Consider the following 21848-nt stretch of genomic DNA (forward strand, 5'->3'; position numbering starts at 1 on the left):
CTTAAGTAAATCCCAAAGTCAAGACTTTAGGGATTTTGGCACATAAGATGCTATTAAAATGCCAAGGCATTTAAAGAAGAAGTAATTTAAGATAATAAGTATTTTACTTTTTAAGAGGAGGCTAGTACCCGACTTCCAAGGTTGTCGTTAAACAAATCCAGGTGTCCAATTCCAAGGTCTTGGCCCTGGTAGACCAAGGTCTGCTCTTTTAGGATTGGCGGCTCGCTACCCCAACCTATTAGGGAACGCGCATAAGATGGTACTAAGCCTGGGCCCAAGAGAAGTTGATTATTATTTTCAAGTATTAAAGTATAAATTTTAAACAAGTGAAATAAAAGAATAAGATTAGAGTAAATGAAGTAAGTTTCACTTTGTTTTAAAGATCAACAAGTTTAGCTCTCTTTTATGCTAGCAGCTTTTACATGTTTAGTTTCTTACATGTTATTTATTTGCTAGTTGTGAGCATGTTTAGCTTTATATGTTAGCTTTTCAGTTAGTTGATTTCTTTGCTATTTATGAGCATGAGTAGCTTTACATATTAGCATTCAGTTTTAGCATGTTTTTATTTGTATACATGCATATCGAGTTTTTGTGAGTTAGATAGCGCTCACTAAGCTTTATGCTTATAGACTGCACTTTCTCCTACTGCAGATAAAGAAAAAGGAAAGTTAATATGAAGGAAGGCGACAAGGAGATGCAAGAGGGGTGTGTGATGTCTGCACTATGGAAGTCCTAGGGATCCTTGCGAATAAAATAAATTATGATTTGTTATTTGAGTTAATTAAGTCTTTATGTGTTAAGGAAATTTGATAACTGTTTATAAGGACACTTGATACTGCGTGGTTGTGGATTAGTTGTGGTTGTGGATTAGTTTTCCTTTATTGTTGCTGAGTTAGATTTATTATACTGCGTGGTTTATTGTTATGTGTTCCAGCCGCTTGTGGCTGAGTATATATACTGCATGTATTGTTGAATATAGTCACCGGTACAAGGGAGATTCTGCCGAAATTTTTCGGTAGAGTTTTCCTAGAGATTTTTAATAAACCGGTTAAGTAGAGTTAGTAGATAAGTAACAGTCACTCTTAGAGAGTAGTAGTAGTAGTAAGAAGGGTGGTCGTTACATTTAAAATGTTTATCAATTCCCTAGTTGTTATACTATAGAAAAGACTTAGTAGTCCCGATTGTAATGATTGGAAATAGGACTTGGACATTAAGGTAGTCTGTCTTTTTAGAACTAAAGAACAATATAGGTGTATTTAATTCTTTAGTTGAAACATGTTTAGTGGTGTTATCTACCAGAACCTGGAGTGTAGATACAGATGATGCCATTAATCATGTCCGCAATTCATTGCAGGGTTCCAGGAAACCCGACAACTAAATGAAAATAAAAACACCGTCCACATGGGCACTGCTATAAAAATGGCAGCTGTTGCAGCGGGAGATGTTTATCCTTTGATAAAATATGGATTTTAAGTAATTGTCTTTACGTACCAAGTTTAGAAAGAACTAGTTTTCAGTTTCTAAACTATTCAAAGAACTTGATATTCTGCCTCTTTTAATAACAAAGTTGCTATTAAGAAAAAGAGGGAAGTTATCTGTTCTGGTACGTTGGTTGACAATTTATAAATAACTCCCACGATGCAACAAATGGAAATTAGTAACACATCTTCTAACTTTAAGAGAAAGCAACCTTCGGAAATGAACCAATTATATCTTTTGCATCTAGGGCTAGGTTATATTAACTTGAGTAGGATTCATTGGTAGCTGATGAACTTTTGGGTTCATTGGTAGTGGAAATCTTTCCAACCTGCGAGTCTTACTTGGAAGGAAAAATAACCAAGAAGCTTTTAAGTATAAGGGGTATGGAGCCAAAGATACATTGGAATAGGTTCATTCTGATTTGTGTGATCTTATGACAAGAGTTAGTATCGAATATTTCGTCTATTTTATAGACAACTATTCAAGATACGGATACATTTACTTGATGTGCCGCAAGTTTAAGTTCTTTGATTAATTCAAAGAGTACGAGGCTGATGTGGAGAAATGTCAAAGTAAAAGTATCAAGACACTACGGTGAGATCGTAGTGGCAAGTACCTCTTGGGAGAATTTAGGAGTCACTTATCAGAAGTAGGGATTCAATCCCAACTAACTGCACCTGGTACACCCCTACAGAATGGTGTAGAAAAAGGAAGGTATAGGACTCTTATGGAAATAAGTAGATTGATGATGAGTTATTTGGAAAATTACCAAATTCATTTTAAGGATATACTCTGGAAACGGAAGTGAACATAGTACCTTCCAAAGTCAGAACTCTCTACTCATATAGAATTGCTAAATAGGCATAAGCCTATTTTGAAGCATATTCAGATTCGGGTAGTCCAGCACATATGCTGAAGAGAGACAATGATAAGTTGGACAAGAATTCACTTGTTTGTAAGTTATCCTAGAGAAATGAAAGTAGGTTTATAGTCTTAAAAATCAGAAGATCATTGTTAGCATCAATGACCGATTTTTAGAAAAGGACTATGTAATAAACCACAAGCCCATAAGTAAATTTGTTATGAAGGACATGTCTAATCTAGTCCCAACTGTACAAGATGAAATATCACAAGAAACTGCAACACGTATCACAATTGATACACAATTATAGACAGTGTATCATCGTAGTGGGAGGGTTGTCAAACAACCAAAAAGATTCATGTTTTGGGAGAGTTTTTGGACTTGATCCCAAATGAACATGAGTCTGATCCCGGAAATATGATGAAGCACTCCAAGATAAAGATGCAGCATCTTGGCAAAGAGCAATGAATACAGAATTAGAATATATGTATTCTAATCAAATCTGGAAGCTTATAGAACCACCAGATGGTGTAAAAGCCATTGGGTGAAAATAGGTCTACAATAGGAAAAGATGGATAGACAGGAAGGTGGAAACTTTCAAAGAAAGGCTTGATGAAAAAGAAAACTTTTTCACTGGTAGTCATGCTTAAGTCTATTCGGATTCTTTTATCTATTTGGCAAGTGGATGTCAAGACAGCATTCCTTAATGGAAGTCTTGAAGAAAGCATCCATACAAAGCAACCAGAAGGGTTCATTGCAAAGGGCAAAGAGCATTTTGTGTGCAAGCTCAATCAGTCTATGGACTGAGGCAAAGCTTCAAGGTCTTGGAACATCTGGTTTATCAAAGGAATCCAGACCTATGGATTTATTTAGTAACCGGATAAGTCTTGTGTATACAAAAAGTGTGATGGAAACGTGGTGGTATTTCTTGAACTATACATAGATAACATTTTTGGTAGTTGGAAACAATATCAAAATGTTGTCAGAAGTAAGGGTATGATTGTCTAAATGATTCAATATGAAGGACTTGGGAGAATGTATATATTCTTGGGATCAAAGTAATAAGGGATCGCAAGAAAAGGATATTTTACTTATCCCAAGCTTCGTATATCGGAAAAAATTCTTGCTCATTTTAAGCATGCAAAACTCTGAGAAAGGTTTCTTACCTTTTTAGCATGGAGTAACTTTATCTAAAGAAATGTCTCTGTAGACATCAAAGGAGATAGAGGATATGAAGGCAGTTCTTTATGCTTCGGCTGTCGGAAGCCTAATGTATGCTATGCACGAGATCAGAAATCTGTTTTGCCAAGGGCATAGTTAGCAGATATCAAAGTAACCCTAGACAAGGACATTGGACTGCAGTAAAGCATATATTGAAGTACCTTAGAGGCACTAGAGATTATATGCTAGCTTATAAGGTAGTTAATTTGGTCCCTGTGGGTTGCACTAATTTTGACTTCCAATCGGATAGGGACAATAGTAAGTCAACCTCGGGGTTTTGTGTTTATTTTAGGAGGTAAAGTCATAACTATGGAAGAGTGATAAGCATAAGTGCTTTTCGGACTCCACCATAGAAGCTGAGTATATGGCAAACCTTTGAGGTAGTCATAAAAGCTGAATGACTCAATAACCTCAAGATAGACTTAGATATGATTTCTGGTTTGTTCAAAGATTATTACAATTTATTGTAATAATAGTGGTGCAGTAGCAAACTCGAAGAAACCATGAGTCTATAAGGCAAGTAAACACAATAGAGCGCAAGTACCACCCAATACGAGAAATCATATAAACGAGGACAAGTTGTTGCTGCCTAGATGATGACCTATAGATCTTTTCACTAAGGCCCTTAAGGCAAGAGCTTTTGATGGGCATGTTGAAGGGTTGGGAATCAGATGTATGGCAGCAGATATAGCAGCTTAGCCTTTTAGTATAAGTGGGAGATTGTTAGGATGTATACTAAAAGTCTAGCTTTTGGTATAAACATTTATTTAGAAATAAGAATCACATTGGTCAAATGTCTACATTTATGATAAATATAGTTGTTCAATTAATTTATATTGTAGATAACATGGTGTGTGGTGTCACACACAGAGGATCATGTTATCAGTACCTTATAAATTATAAACAGTAGCTCACGACCAAGATGGAAAGGAACAAACCATTGGAAGGTCGTAGTGTAATTAGGTATTAGTTTATCTTAATTATATAATTACACTAGTACACTTAGAGTGTATTGAGTAGGACCATTAGAGGTCGTTTCTTTTTATACTGACTTTATAAAGGAACAAAGACCTTAGTTATTATGGAAGTGTGTGCTCTTAATCCTAATATAATAACAAGCACATATATTTGATATTTATTTCTTTAATTTATCAATGGGTGAGATTTAGTTCGATAAATCAATAAGCCCGATAAGTTGGGAAATGATATCACTTATAGTGTGTGTTGTTGATTATAGAAGGAAACTGTGTCCTAGTAATCTAGGTTGAGAATGTCCCCAAGAGGAGCTCATAAGGATTGTCATGTTAAACCCTACAGGTGGACTTAGTCCGACATGATGATGAAGTTGAGTGGTACTACTCTTGGAGCTAGATATTAATTAAGTGAGTTGTCAGTAACTTACTTAATTAGTGGACATTTGTTATCTTAAACACAGGGAGACTAACACACTCATAATAAGAAGGAGCCCAAAATGTAATTTGGGATTGGTGCGGTAGTTCAATAATAGTTCTTTAGTGGAATGAATTATTATTGATGAAATTAAGTTGTGTGTTCAGGGCGAACACGGGATGCTTAATTTCATTGGAAGACCAAAACTAATTCCTCCTCTCGGTTCCTATCGTAGCCTCTTGTATATAGAGATTTATACCCACCACATACCCACCTTCTTACCCATCCAATGGGGCTGGCCAAGCTAGCTTGGAACCCAAGCTAAGGCCGGCCAAGACCAAGTGGATGAGCCAAGTTGGTGGCCGGCCAAAGCTTGGGTCCCAAGCTTAGGTGACCGGCCACTAGAGTATTAAAAGGATTTTTATTAAAATTATTTCTTATGTGGATATCAAGATTTTTAAAAGAGAGTTTAAAAATTAAAAATTTCCTTTTATAGCTTTCTACAAAAGATTAAGATAAGAGATTAATCTCTTTCCTTATTTGTAGATTAAAATGATGGTTTTAATTTTTGGTAAAAATTTTCCTTATTTGTAAATCATCTATATGTTTAAAAGAGAGTTTAAAATTTGAAATCTTTCCTTATTTGTTGATTAAAAGATGGATTTTAAATTTTAAGAAAACTTTCCTTTTTAACCATATTCATGATTTAAAAGAGAGTTTAAAAATTAAATATTCTCTTTTATAAGTTTCTACAAAAGATTAAGAAAAGATTTGATATCTTTCCTTATTTGTAGATTAAAAGAGATTTTAATTTTTAGAGATAACTTTCTTTTTATCCACATGTTTAAAAGAAAGATTTTAATTTATTAAATTTCCTTTTTATAAACCAATCATGAAGGGATAAAAATTATTAGAGAAATTTTATTTTAAAATTTCCGAAAACAAATTAGGAAGGTTTTAATTCTTGATTGAATTAAATTTCCTTTGCTTAGATTATTGTGGCCGGCCATGTTGATTAATAAAAGAGAAATTGATTTTATATCAATTAAATTTATTTTTCATGGCAAAGGAATTAAGGAAGTTTTTATTAAAATTTCCTTATTTGCCAAGACCAAGGATTATAAAAGAGGAGGTAGAGGTGCCTTCATGAGAATAACTCTATTATATTTTTCTCCCTCTTTTTCTTCCTTGGTGTGGTCGGCCATCCTCTCCTCCTCTCTTCTTTTTGATGGCCGAACCTCATCCTTCTTGTGGAGATTCATATGGTGGCCAGATCAAGTTTAGAGAAGAAGAAGAAGAAGGAGAGAAAGAAAGCTTGGTTTCTAGCATCCCTTGGAGCATGGTGGTGGTGGCCGAACCTCTTCATCCTAGGAGAAGTTTTGATGGTCGAAACTTGCAAGGAAGAAGAAGGTGCCTTGGTGGTTCACATCTCGGAAGATCGTTGCCCACACAACGTCCGAGGTTAGAAGAGGAATACGGTAGAAGACTTAGAGGTTTTTGTTTGCAAAAGAAAAGGTATACTAGTATTTATTTTCCGCATCATACTAGTTTTATCTTCATGTAAAAATACCAAATACAAGAGGCATACGATTCTAGTATTTCGAATTTGTTTTCGATATTGTGTTATTTGTTTTTCTTTTCCTTGTGATTTGATTGTTCTTTTCGGTTGACCTAAAGTTATTTAAGGAAATTAAATATTAGCTTTCCTTAAAAAGCTTTTTCTAGGTGGTGGTGGTTGTTCCCATATCCAAGAAGGCCATGTGTCTCGCCATGCAGTCCTGGAAGTCAATTTTGGAAATTAATATTTAATGGAATTAATAACCTAGGTGATTTGGATCGAACGTGTTATGTTCCGCGGGAGATCCAAGTCTAAACCTAAAAGAACAAATAGATTAAACTTTGGATCAAACGTGTTAAGTTCCGCAGGTGATCCAAGTTTAATTTAAAAGAACACATGGTAGCTAGGAAAAGGTTCAGACCTTTGTACAAAATTTTGTACAGTGGAACTATTAGGCTTTCCGAGTAACAACCAACAAATTGATTGATTGGCAAGCAATAGATACTTTAGTGGACTACTTTTTTTCCCAACTAATTGAGCTATTCTAACTCATAGACCATCTAATGACACTTATCAACCTTTGTCAGATCTACAATTTTCTTCAAACTTATTGTCAAAACTTTAATTGATGCCAAATCGATTGATCTACACCTTACAATGAGCAAAATCTCCATAAAATGTTGGGATAGTAGTGGATTCATTGAAAGTTGTCCATTGTTCTTGAATGTTGATTCAAAGTCTTAAGCACATGCTCTAATATCAAATGTTGGAATATGATAGTCTGATTAAAAGGGGAGGGTGAAGACATGGCACACATAAAATTTTGATTCCTTGTACATGCACAAAGATAAGGCAATTGTTAGTAGTTACATGTAAATTTGTGATTAAGGCATATCAAGTATATTCACAACATAAATGATATAAAATAAGTATGATACTAATAGAAATAGTTTTAGATGGTTTGAAGACTCCACTCTTACTCTGTAGCCTATAACACATCCTGTGTTTCACCCCAAAATAGATCTACTATTACCATCCCTTCACAAGAGACAATGAGGAAAGCCTCTATAACTAGAAGATGAAACCTTGATTTAATTTTTAGGATTTTAGAAGCGTAATAATCTTGATCTTAACTTCTCTTCCTAATTAATTTACGTAAAAGAAAAGGAAAGATAAGATGAATTATCAAAAGCTACGGATCTTGAAGTCTTCAACCTGTCTAAGTTCTTGAAGCTTTTTGTGCACTTTTCTTGATGAACATAAGTGATTAAGAAATGTTTTTGTGAATGTTTTGTGCCCAAAAGATCTCAAATGTCTTATATAAAAAGCCATCTAAAACACATATTATGTTTGACTTTGTTCGACAAAAGGCTAGGCCCAATCAACTAGATGGACTAGAAATTGATCATTAGATGAAAATGACTATTAAGTTCATTCGATTTTCAATCCATGCCAATTGACTACCAAAATGCCAATCAATTTGAGAAATATGTCATCTGGTCAACTTTTGTTCAAATAGAAATACTATAGTCAAAATCTTGGTCCAATTGGCTATTAACTCTAGCTAGTTAATTGATCATGTCCCAGTCGACTACCAACCTTAGCTAGTTGATTGAAATGATGCAGGTTGTCTCCCTTACTTTGCATATGACCTTGCAAGTTCATTATTAGGTCCAAGATCCACAAATAGTCTAAATTTTTTTACCGAGCTTAGTTTCTCATGAGATTGTGACTAGGGTTGTAAATAACCAAGTCGAGCTTGACTATTTTTAGGGCGGTAAATGAGTCAAAGCAAACCAAGTTTGTAATATTCGAGTTTGTTTGATAAGGTAACCAAGTCAAACTGAATCGAGCCTAAAATGAAACGAACCATTGGAATAATTGTTCAAGCTTAACTTAGTTTTTTTTTTATGAGCTTAAGCTTGGTTTAAACTTAACTTGATCTTGATTAGTTTAGATATTATCGAGTTCTCAATTCAAGTTAATTTGTTTGATTGTATGAGTTTTTTTTTTTATTTTAAACTTATTTGGTTAGTTATTGAGCTTAATAATACAACTTTATTTGTTCATTTTAAAAGTTTTTTTATTTATTTAATATGTTAAAAAGAGTTTTATTAAGGGACATGATTATTAGATATTGTTCATAAGTATTAATGAGCTAAACACATATATGATCAAACTTATTGATTTAATTAACGAGTTGTTTAAACTTATTCATATAATTAATTTTGTGTATATTGAATAAATATAAACAAACTCTTAATAAATCAATCATCAAGCTTATTCACAAATATTTGATTCATTTACCGCCCTAACTATATTTACTTAATAAGCTTAATCAAGCTTACAAACGTTTTATTAACCTTGAGTCAAATTTAAGCTTTTTATCAAGTTTAATTAGAAATTATCTTGCAATTTAGTTAAAATATATTAATATAATAATGAAATTTATATATATTTTTATAGTTAATGTATTATAAAAATATAATAATAAAATATTAGACAAGTTAATAAATAAGTTTTTATTCTTTATAAATTGTTAATGGATTCTATTAAAGAATTTTTGAATGCTCAAATTTATTCAATTTATATATATTTATACTATTAAACATACTTAAATGAATTTTTATGAATCCAAATATCTAGGTGGTTCATACATATTTTATTCATTTTGACCACATATATATATAATAGCATAGTCACAAACTTAAAAAAATAAATGAATAATTAAAAAAAAATAAAAAACCTATGCATCCCATAGTCACGAACCACATGGTGCATAAGGTAACTAATGTAACATGTTATCGTGACATGTTTACAAATAATAAAATACCAAAATCCTCACTATACTAATATAGCATAAGGAATGATCTGGATTATTTCTCACAATGAATATAATCAATAAATGATAAAGCTTAGGATTGAATTTATTGGGACATGGGGTTTTAGGTTTGAGCTATGATAATCATTTAGAAATTTCATCTAGAAAATTCATCTAGATAGACACATAAATGATGGGACCCACAAAAAGTGATTTTGTAGGTCCCATCATTTATGTGTCTATCTAGATAAATTTTTTAGATGAAATTTCTAGATGAATATCATTTCTCTTTAGGTTTTTAGATGCTAAAACTAAGGATGATAAGAGAAACAAATGCAATTAACAGAAATAGAAATTCGTTAACTACAAACATGGTGAAATTAACATAGACAGAATCAAACTAACTTAGAAGAATTCATGGTAATGCAAGAACATAAATCAAGTTTGATCTAACCTACTTGCAGTAAATGAGAATCAAGAAAATTAAACTACAATTATGAACCAAGCAAGTAAAATAAAGAAAACAAGCAATCGATCTGTCCATAACTACTAAATTAGAGTAACAAAGGAGAAACAACAATCAAACCCTAGCCAAATCATGTAACACTAAGAAACTAACTAACAGTTGATGTAAAGTATGAACAATATATAATCAAACTTGAATTTAATGCATGAATCTTTACAAAATCCAAATAGAAACTAAATGGGAAAGAAGATCAATAACCAAAGATGCTCACATTGTTGGAGTTAGGAAGGTGAGAAGGTGCCCCTTCCAATTCCTCTTCCAATCCAATCACCTTCCTCCATAAATGAAGGAAGGGGAAGAGACCTTCTACACTTATATAAGGTCGTCCAAGCAATCTAAAGGGATGAGGAGCACAAGAGAGAAAGGAAGAGGGGGCTTGCTACGTGCGAGTTTTGTGCAAAGTCAAAGAGAATGGATTCGTCCCATATGAAAGGTCTCTGTGCAAGATTCGTCCATGTGCACAAGATTGAAAGAGGCATGAAGAACATTCAAGATTAGTTTGTCTAATCTCAAAAGAGGGATTTGGTTTGTGAACCATGAAGAGCTTTTCGATTTGTTGGTGATCATTCTTCTGACAGCAAGTCCAAAGATTATATTCTGTCATCAATTGCGGATCTGTAGGAGATCAATGTAAGTTTTTACAAATTTAGTATTTCTATATTTTTCATACTTAGAACTATCAACAATGGTATCAGAGAGATGCCTAAGCATGAATCACTTCTCTTTGTCGAAATGAAAATCTCTTTGACACCGTCGCAAGGCAAGATCACGATTGGGTTGCGATTTACCATGGTTGTCGAGCCCCGAGAGGTTGCTAGCTATCGGCTTTCGTGGCCGGAGTGTGCTAGCGACCACGTCGAGATGCTGACAATCAAAGGTAATGACAATCGCGTTCGTCCCGGCAGAAGAAGAGAGTGTCAAGATCGCGACAGAGAAGAGAAGAAGTTTAATCGATTAAACAAATCGATTAAAATAGATCTTAATCGACTTGAAATCTATGTAATGGATTAAACTGACAAAGCACAGTAAAATTGTGTAGTCGATTGGTGTAATCGATTAAAGCATAACTATAATCCATTAAAATATTTTAATTGATCAAAGTAATCGATTAAAAGAGGATGAATAGTATTTGTTACTCTCCATCCGTCAAAATACTGTTGTTGAGAAAATTTTGATTTTATTAATAAAAAAGAAAAAGATCAAATTCTTCTCAAAACACGTAAAGATTAAAATTTAATTAAATATATTTATTAATTAATTAAATACATATAGAAATGTATTATTAATTAATAAATACATATTTGATTAAATTTAGGGTTCAATTAATTAAAAATTAAACTAGACCAACGTGTCTAATCGAACACAGGTCTGCTTTTAAATCATTGGTTGATTTAAACAGACCAGTTTGATTCAATGATACCTAGATCTGGTTCAAATTATTTGTTGATTTAAGCAGTTTGGTTTATTATTGAATTAATTGGGGTGATTTTTAATTACGTAAGTTTTGATGATCGAATATGACTACATTAGTTCTATTGTGTCAAATTTGATCAAAAAGATTAGATTTGTTCTAATGGGTCAAACTTAATCCAATAGATATTAGTTTGATCAAATGAACCTAAGTTTGATTAATAAGTCTGAAATTAACTTAAATGATCTTAAATTAACAGAACATAGGTAAGAAATCTCAGTCCAGTTATATTAGTTCTAATGAGAACATTAGACAAAGCTCAGGATCTGGATTCCCAATCAACCGATTAAATGGATCAGTCGATTTAGACTCCTTAAAATCAAGAAGATTTATTTTTCTTAATTAATAATGTTGGTTCTATGCCTATATAAATTAAATTAAGCTGGTTTTGTACTTGTTAGTTGGTTTTGTACTAACTTATTTAATTTCAATTTAAAGATGGCACGGATGATTACCAGTCTTGGAAACTCGAATAAGAAGAGTTTCCAATCCTGGATGATTACAGGATCTGGGCGTTGATTCATTCACTACTAGAGAATCCTAAGGTGGGCACACTAGATATGGAGGCTCTCCGAAGGGAGAACCTTATATGCATAATTGTGTGTGGAGCTGCTTCACCATGAGTTCCTAGAGGAAAATCCTGAAGAATTTGAGAAGGATCCAGAGGAGGGTCCTGAAGAATCTAAAGAGGATTTTGAAGAAGTTTCGATGATAGAATCTTGAAGTTGGTCAATCTGAGATTACTTCAAATGAGTCTAGGTTGAAGGGGATTATGTTGGTCACTGTACTAGTGTCTGTCCTAGTGGGAGTGGTGTCAGCCTATCTAGTTTATAAGAGTTCTGTTATTATTACTATCATTATGTATGAACATTATTAGTCCATTTAGTTCATGTCCGTTTGTTATATGTTAACATATGCGACATGTTTATATGAATGATATATTCATTCATATGCTAATTACTCTACATGATACATAAAAAATGATTAGTTCATTTTATTAAATGATTAGTTCATTTAATTAAAGAAATCATGATAGAATGATGATTAGTTCATTTGTTGGAATGTATGTAATAGTATTGATCAATGTTGATTTGATTGGACTATATAAATGATGAGTAGAAACGCAGTTATCACTTGATTTTGTAAACCAACTCAAATTAATATTGAGTCAATCATAAATTATATGGATATGAATTGCATTGAATACTAAAAATATGTTTATTTATGTTAGATCATGACAAATAAGAACATCATAGCTAAACTCAATAATAGAGAGAAATTATATGAGGATAACTATAAAATCTGGCAACTCAAGACATAATATGTTCTTGAGAAAAAAGAAGTTCTTGAGACTATAAAATAGGTTATGGAAGACCTGTAGATCCCACTACACAGAATAGATGAGATCTTAATTCTTATAAGGCATGGAAGAAGAAGGACTCCACTACTAAGGGAATATTGATTAGTTCAATGGTGGATGACCTAGTTTTTGAATATGAGTCGTATCTTATGGCTCAAGCAGTCTAGGTAACCCTTAAGGAGAAATACAGTGGAGGAAGTCTGAGCAAGCTTCGACAGCTAATGATTAAGTTTGACAGTTACATTAAGCGTCCGAATCTTTTAATGGTGCAACACCTTAGGAAGATGTTGAACATGATTCAGGAGCTTAAAACTGTTGGTCATGAGTTAAGCGATGAACAACAAGTTCAAGCAGTTATTCATTTCCTTCCAAATTATTGGGAGACTATGAAGTAGACCCTAATTCACAGTGAGAGTATTAAGACTTTCATTGACATCTCACGCCATGTAGAATTGGAGGTGGAGAGAGTTGAATCCGCAAGGATTTATGGATTAACCTATGTGGCTATTGGTTCTGATGAATCATTTGTATCCAAGAAAAAGAAATGGTTCAAGAAGGGGAAGGGAAAGAAGAAAGAAGTTGTTGCTGTGGGACAATACCTAATCAAGAAGAAAGGAAATAAGACCGGATTGAAACAATGCAAGTGTGTCTTCTTTTCTTGAGTATTTTTGTTGCTAGTTCAGTGTGGTTAGTTGATTCTTATCTTTTGTGAATTATAGATTTGGGAGCAACCAACCATGTAGCTCGAGTGTGAGTTACATTTGTAGTAGAGTACCAATGGGTACCATCTGGCAATAAATGGATCTATGTAGGAAACAATGCAAGAGTTGAAGTCAAAGGAGTTGGTACTTGCAAGCTCAACCTACGTGGTGGGCATACCTTGTTTCTACATAATGTCCTGTATGCTCCTGAGATTCGACGGAATTTGGTTTCCATCACTTGTCTTCTCGATTAAGGTTATTGTATAAATTTTTATAGTCGTTGTGTAGAACTTCGAATTAACTTTGTGTTAATTAGGCATGGTTATGTAACAAATGATTTTATGGTTCTTGATGTAGAACCAAATAATAATGATGATTGCTTTTCAAACATTGCTCTTACTAGTAATGCTGATGTTAATGATGAAATTTGGCATGCTAGACTAGGACATATAGGACAAGAATGAATTAATAGATTAGCTAAGGAGGGCCTTTTAGGCACTCATGCTAAGATAACTTGTCTATATGTGAGCATTGTCTTGCTGGAAAGACAACTAGAAAATCATTTGGTAAGACTATTAGGGCTGAATCACCATTGTAATTAATTTATTCGGATATTTGTAGTCTAATGAATGTGAATGCTAGAAATGGGAGTTCTTATTTCATTATATTTATTGATGACTTCACTCGTTTTGGTCATGTGTATTTGATTTCTCATAAAAATGAAGCATTAGATTGTTTCATTCGTCACTTAAACGAAGTTAAGAATCAAATGGAATGTAAAGTTAAGACTTTACGCACTGGTCGTGGAGGGAAATATTTGTTTGATATGTTCAAGACAATATGTAATGATAGAGGAATTATTAGACAACTAACAATCCCAGGAACTCCACAGTAAAATGAGGTTGCTGAAAGAAGATATAGAACTCTTTTAGATATGGTTAGGTCTATGATGGCGCAAAGTAATTTGCTGAGATGCATTATTAGTTGCAGTCTATATACTTAACAAAGTGTCTTCAAAGTTAGTTCCATCTATCTCATTTGAACATTGGACAGGTAGAAAATCGGATTTAAGTAATCTGAGACCCTTGGGGTTAGCTGCTTATGTTCATGATAGTTCTCACAAGTATAGAAACTGGGACCTAGGGATAATAAATGTATCTTTATTAGATATCATGAGACCTCCAAAAGTTATATTTTATAGGTGAACAACTAGATGGAACCATCTCCGAAATAGATTTGAGAGATGTACTTTTTCTCGAAACAGAGTTCCCAACTAGAGGTGATGTTGATAAAAGTATTCCTCTTTGAGGGGATGAGATATTATCAACAAGAGAGGTGTCAAAAGAGATGTCTAAGTCTAGTCAACTCAGTGAGAGTGATTTACCAAGTCATAAGTTGACTTCTCAACAACCCAACTTATGAAGAAATGGTTTGATATTGAGAATAAGGTATTAATAACACTCTCAGTTGATGCAATGAACCTCGAACAGTAGAGGAAGCATTAAAATGCTCCGTTAGAGAAAAAAAGGAGGTAAGTTGCAATGGACGAGGAAATGAATTTAATGATAAAGAATCAAGTTTGAGATTTAGTCGATCTTCCTCTGAGCCGAAGGGCTATTGGGAATAGGTTGATTCTCAAAATCAAGAGGAAAGCAAATGGATCGATTAATCAATATAAAGTTCGACTAGTTGCAAAAGGATATACTCAAATGAAAGATATTATTTATGAAGAGAAGCTAAGTACATCTTAAAAGTGAAGATCATGTAAGATCGATCAAAAAGGATTTTGAGTTTGTCTCAAGAGGCTTATATCACTAAGATGCTACAACACTTAATTGCAACATTGTATCCCAAGACTCCTGAAGAAATAGCTGAAATGAAACAAAAATATATGTCAATGCTATTGGTAGTTTGATGTGCACTATGTTGTGTACTTATCCTGATATAAGTTATGATGTTGGCTTAGTTAGTCATTTCCAGTTATACCCAAGATCGAGACACTGAAAAGTGGTGAAGATGATATTAAAATACCTCAAAAGGACAACAGATTATGTATCTGTTTTCAAGGATCTAAGATGAGCCTGAGTGACTACATAGATGCAAATTGGATAGTGTTGGTGCAATATTCCTTAGGTCAAGGTTGACCAAGTTGACTGAGCTTGGACTGAGTCAAGCTCGAGTCTTGATGTTTGGGTTTCGATGTTTGACAATACATGTAAACAACACATGGAGATTGCAGGTGCAATTGTTCATGTGGAGAGATTGTGAAGAAGAGTCAAGTAGGTCAAGGTTGACTGGATACTTGACTGGAAAGTCCTGGTGAGTGAAGCCAGGCAGAAGGGAAGTCCTGGTGAGTGAAGCTAGGCAGAAGGAAAGTCCTGGTGAGTGAAGCCAGGCGGATTGAAAGTCCTGGTGAGTGAAGCCAGGCAGAAGGAAAGTCCTGGTGAGTGAAGCCAGGTAGATTAAAAGTCCTGGTGAGTGAAGCCAGGCAGATTGGAAGTCCTGGTGAGTGAAGTCAAGCAATTAAGAAAAGTCCAAGTAGGTCAAAGTTTTGACCGGATACTTGGCACGAGGAAATCCAGGTGGATCAAGGTTGATCGAACACCTAGTGGTGAAAGTCAAAGTAGGTCAAAGGGATTGACTGGATACTTGGCACGAGGAGGAAAAGCCCAAGTAGGTCAAAGGGATTGATCGGATACTTGGCACGGGAAATCCAGGTGGATCAAGGTTAATCGAACACCTGGTAAAGATAAGTCCAAGTGGGTCAAGGTTGACCGGACACTTGGTGAGCGAGTTCTAGCAGGTCAAGGGTGACCAGATGCTAGGCATGATGGACCAACAGGTCATGGTTGACCGGATGTTGGTTTAGAGGACTTTGGACTTGTTTTTGGGCAAGAACAAGAAGCTGGATCGATCAGTCGATTGATTGGCACATGCCCAATCGATCGACCGATCGATTGGGTGAGCCCCCATGACAAGCTTTCTCCTAATCGATCAATGGATCGATTGGGGGAAGTATCGCACGAACAGAAGAGCTCTGGATCGATCGACCGATCGATCTAGAGCCCCCAATCGATCGAGCGATCGATTGGGAGGTGCGATTTCTCACGATAAGCCCTGGATCGATCAGCCGATCGATCTAGGCAATTCCCAAGAGCACAGAGGCGCTCTGGATCGATCGGTCAATCGATCCAAAGCCTTCCTGATCGATTGGGAGCAATCCAATCGATCGGGATCCGACCGTTGGCGTCGTATTTAGCTGCTGGCAAGTTGTTCTTTCAAGAGAGTTTCCACGATTTCTTCTCCAGCGAGCACAGATTTTCACAGAGCTTCTCCACAGAGTTATCATCGCCAGTTCTTGAAGTTCTTGGAGGTTCTTCCAAGTCAAGAGGCGGATCTACAGCGAGAAGAAGAAATCTAGGGTTAGGGTTTTCTTATGCAAACTTGTAAGCTTTTGCTTGTATTTTGTTCCCTTTCCTTTTCTTCTTTTAGTGTGAACTTGTAGGGCTTCTCCGCTTTTGGTAGTTACCATAAAGGAGTGTTTTCATAGTGGAGGGTACGTGAGTGTGTGGATTCTTGGATTAGTCACCACTTGTGAGGTAGATACCAAGTAAATCCTCTTGTTAGCGTTGTGTATTTTGTTTCTCTGTATTTTCCGCTGCATATCTTGAAGAAACAAGCAACGAAGAGCACAAGGATCTCGCCGAGCTATTCACCCCCCCTTCTTGCTACATATTTGGTCCCAACAAATGGTATCAGAGCAAGGCCGCTCTTCACCGAAATCATCGCCGGAAGGGGCAACAAAGCTAGAGGGTGTAGAAGTTGGAGCAAATTCTATCAAGTCAAAGACTTCATCATCAAGCTCAACTTCAAATGGAATTCCAAGATGGTCTTGGATTCGACACAAGGGTGTCTCCACCATTCATAATGATGAGCTTCAATCTTTGGAGATCAAGGATCGAGAATTTCTTAATGGTGGAGATAGAGCAATGGTTTGCTCTAATGGAAGGCTTCGAAGCTCTAAAGAATTCAAGGGGCAAAATTCTTAAGAGGAGCAAGTGGAGCCAAGACCAAATCCAAAGATGTGAGGCCAATGATAAAGTGACCAAGCTTTTGGTCAATCTATTACCGAGCAACATCTTGGAGAAAATTAGAGATTTTGAAGATACCAAAGAGCTGTGGAGCAAATTGGCTAAGATTCATGAGATCCCCTCCACTGTACCAATCCAAGAAAAATCCAAAGAGGGTGACTCATTGGAGCAAGACTAAGAGGAGGAGAATTCTGAAGGTGAGAGATGCTCATCTTCCGAAGAAGAAGTCCAAGAAGCTTCATCTTCAAAGGAATGCAATGAAGAGGGCAAGGAGAGGGCATACTCCTTGTTCCATACACAAGACGAAGATGAAGAAGCCTCCACCTCTAGGATTGAGGGGGAGTGTAGATCATTGACACCGGAGCAAGAAGAAGCCTCCACATCCGGGTCAAGAGAAAAAGAGGATGAAGAAGTGTAACGACCACCCTTCTTACTACTACTACTACTCTCTAAGAGTGACCGTTACTTATCTACTAACTTTACTTAACCGGTTTATTTAAAAAAAACACGAGGAATACCCTACCGAAAAATTTCGGCAAAATCTCCCCTGTACCGGTGACCATTTTCCATAATACAAGCATAATATACTCAGCCACAGGCGGCTGAAAATATATTTCAATCAACCACGCAGTTTAATAAGAGATGAAAACTAACCACAACCACGCAGTTTAATAATTCAAATCATGCAGGTAATGAAAAACCGAAAACATAATTTCTTACTACATCCTTTTCTTATCAACTTAATAAGAAATCAAACTAATCACATTCTTAAACCAAATGAATTCCTTAGCTAAGTCCCAAGGACCTCCATAGTCCACACATCACACACTCCTCTTGCATCTCCTTGTCACCTTCCTTCACTGTATCTTTTCTTTCCCTTTATTTGCAGTAGGAGGAAATGCAGTCTATAAGCATAAAGCTTAGTGAGCGCTATCTACTCACAAAAACTCGATATGCATGTATATAAATAAAAACATGCTAAAACTGAATGCTAACATATAAAACTACTCATGCTCATATATAGCAAAGGAATCATGCTAACTGAAATACTAAACATGTATAGCTAATCATGCTCATAAGAATAAAACTATAACAGCATGCTGAAAGCAAATAAAGCTAAACATGCTGAATAATCTAATAGCAAGAAACAAATAAAACTACTACTGCATGCTTCAAATAATCAGAAACTAAACTTTCTAATTCTAAACATATTTGAATCTTGTTTCATTTGTTTCAAAACTTATACTTTAATTCTTCAAAATAATAATAAACTTCTTTTGGGCCCGGCATTGTACCAATTTGCGCGCATCCTTAGTAAGAGTCGAGGTAGCTAATCCCGAAACTACTAAGGTACTTCTAGGCGATCTTGTGCCTAGGGGCGATCTAGGAGCCCACCCAATGGACCTTGTGTCCTGGACCTCGTGTCCGGTACATGCCATTACAAAGTAAAATACTTTCTTTTTAACTATAACTTCTTTATACTTGCCCTTACTTGGCATTTAAGCAAACACCTTGTGTGCGCTTTTGATATTCAATCTTCTGGAATTGAAATCAAGTCTAGACCTTAGTCTTTCTTGCTTATAGTTCTTAAAGACAGAAACTCATGCTTATGTAATAGCAAAGAAACTAATAATTGCATGCTCAAGATATACTATCTGTAATTAAACAGAAACAAACTGCTTTCTGGAAATTAGAGGTTGTTCGTGCTTAATAACTAGCAATGAAAACTTCATTCTTGCTGGAATAACAAATAGGAAATCTCATGCTTACTGGAATAACTTCATACTTCAAAAGAAATCTGAAACTCGACACAAATTGTTCATGCTTGTTAAAATGCAAGGTACCCAAAACTAAAATACTGATGTTAAAGACTGTTCTTGCTCCTTAAATGCAAAGACAAGAAAGCTGTAATGCTAAACTCATTCTAACTAAATAAAGATTGTTCTTGTCCTTAAAACAGCAACAAAAGATCTATCCAAATATACTAAGGTACCAAGTTGTGCATGCTTATTAAGGAAACTACACTGTTGTTCATGCTCAATTAATAGCAAGGAAGAAAAATCAAGAAAATCAACACTGCAAGCTAAAGGTCGGCTGCTCATTCTCATGCAGTAGCAAAGAAAGGAATTTAAAGATATCAATGTTGCAAACTAAAGGGTCGGCTGCTCATGTTCAACTAGTAGAAACCGAAACCACATGTTAAACCTAAACAACTTATTCATTTATCTCAGATTTCAAGAAAACTAAATCTGCACTTGCAAAGGCTGTTCATGTTCGGAATTTACAACAAGATTTCAAAACTGAACTTCCAAATCAAGGTTACTCAAGCCTAATGCATGGCACAAATCCAAATCCGTACCAATCCGATTTTCACAACAAGGTCATAAACCCGAATTGCACAGCAAGGTCACAACAGAAAATTCTAACTCTAACTTGAATTTCTAATTGCAAGGCATGAAGGAAATCCAAATCATATGCCTAAACTAAACAATTCATTCCTTTTCTTTGAGATCCCCGGCAGTAAGCACAAAACCATAATCTTTACAGCATGTTTCAAAATCAAGAAGATCAAGGTCCGAAAACTACTCCTACTGCAGGTGAGTAGCAACTCACCTCGCTGTTCTTGGACTTACAACCGAAAAGGGGGAGCTTCTAATGCTGCTAGGGTTTCGGATAGCTTGGATTTCGGCTCTTCTTCATGCTCACAAGCTCTCCTTAACGATGGTGGTCGCACACGGGTGAAGACCGGCCGGAAAAAGCCTAGCTCCATCGCCCTTTTCGCCCGAACAGCGAAGTTGCCGCCGCCGTTCATGAGAGAGGAGGAGAGGTTCGGGTGAGAAAAATTTAGGGTTTGGGAAAAACTTAAACCTCTTCTTATAACTAAGATTTTTTATTAATTACTATACCTTAAATATAATCTATTCTTTCCTTAATTAACAAAACTCGCTGGCACAGTTGGTCAACTGAGTTTTAACCAAGTCAAAGGTCTCGGCTTCAATCCCTCAGCCGCGCACTTTTTCTCAATTTGTTCCCTAATCATTAACTATGCTATAAACTTAGTTCTCACCATATAAGGTTAACAAAACCGTGTAGCTCAGCTGGTTAGGCCGGTTTTGATTGGGTCAGTCCGACCCGAGGTCGTGGGTTCGAATCTCTGTAACGACCACCCTTCTTACTACTACTATCCTCTAAGGATGACCGTTACTTAACTACTAACTCTACTTAACCGGTATGATTAAAAATCACATGGAAACCCTACCGAAAAATTTCGACAGAATCTCCCCTGTTCCGGTGACCTTACTCAACAATACATGCAATATATACTCAGCCACAAGCGGTTGGAACACATATCAATCAACCACGCAGTATAATAAATATCAATCACACAAATATCTACTTACTAAACTAAACTCATCCTACATGCAATCTAAACAGGAAAATCTCAAATGACATGAATTTAAAATACAACTCGAATGTTTATTAATTACTAAAATGCGGAAACTAAAATTAAAACTTCTTTCCTAGTCCCAAGGCTTCCATAGTCCTGGCATCACACATCCTTCGAACATCTCCTTGTCGCCTTCCTTTCTATATCTTTTCCTTTCCTGTATCTGCAGTAAGAGGAAGTGTAGTCTATAAGCAAAATGCTTAGTAAGCGCTATCTAACTCACAAAAACTCGATATGCATGTGAATATTCTGAAATAAAAACATGCTAAAACTGAATGCTAACATGTAAAACTACTCATGCTCTTCTAATAGCAAAGAACAGTAAGCTAATCTAAATAACATGCTAACATAAAAGGGAACTAAACTTGCTGATTCTAAAACAAAGTGAAACTTGATTCATTTGTTCTAACTTATTCTTTAACACTTTATGTTTATATAAAAACTCGTTTTACTTATTCAAAAACTTATACTTATAATACTTCAAAATAATAATCATCTTCTTCTTGGGCCCGGCAACTGTGCTTTTACTTTTGTAACGACCCGACCCATTCGGCGGCCCATTTGGCGACCCTATGGTCGTCGACCGTCGACCGTCGGCCGAGCCGTTACTACTAGGTTATCTAAACCTAGGGACGACTATGGGAGCCCAGCCCAAGGACAGAGAGTCCAGTACAGTGCCACTGATAAAAGTAAAATACTTGTTATCTTTTAATACTTCTATATAATGCCTCGGCATTTTCTTAAGCACCTTGTGTGCCAAAAATCCCCAAAGTCTTGACTTTGGGATCTACTTAAGGCCTTGGCCTTCTTCTTTCTTTTCTTTGTCTTTCTTATATTTTTCTTAAACTCTTAAAAAGGATATAGGCATGCTACAACAGAATTAAATCAAAGAAAAGAAAATCTGACTTCTATAAGCATGCT

This window comes from Zingiber officinale, chromosome 3A (genome assembly GCF_018446385.1).
Source record: "Zingiber officinale cultivar Zhangliang chromosome 3A, Zo_v1.1, whole genome shotgun sequence".
Classification (NCBI taxonomy): Eukaryota; Viridiplantae; Streptophyta; class Magnoliopsida; order Zingiberales; family Zingiberaceae; genus Zingiber; species Zingiber officinale.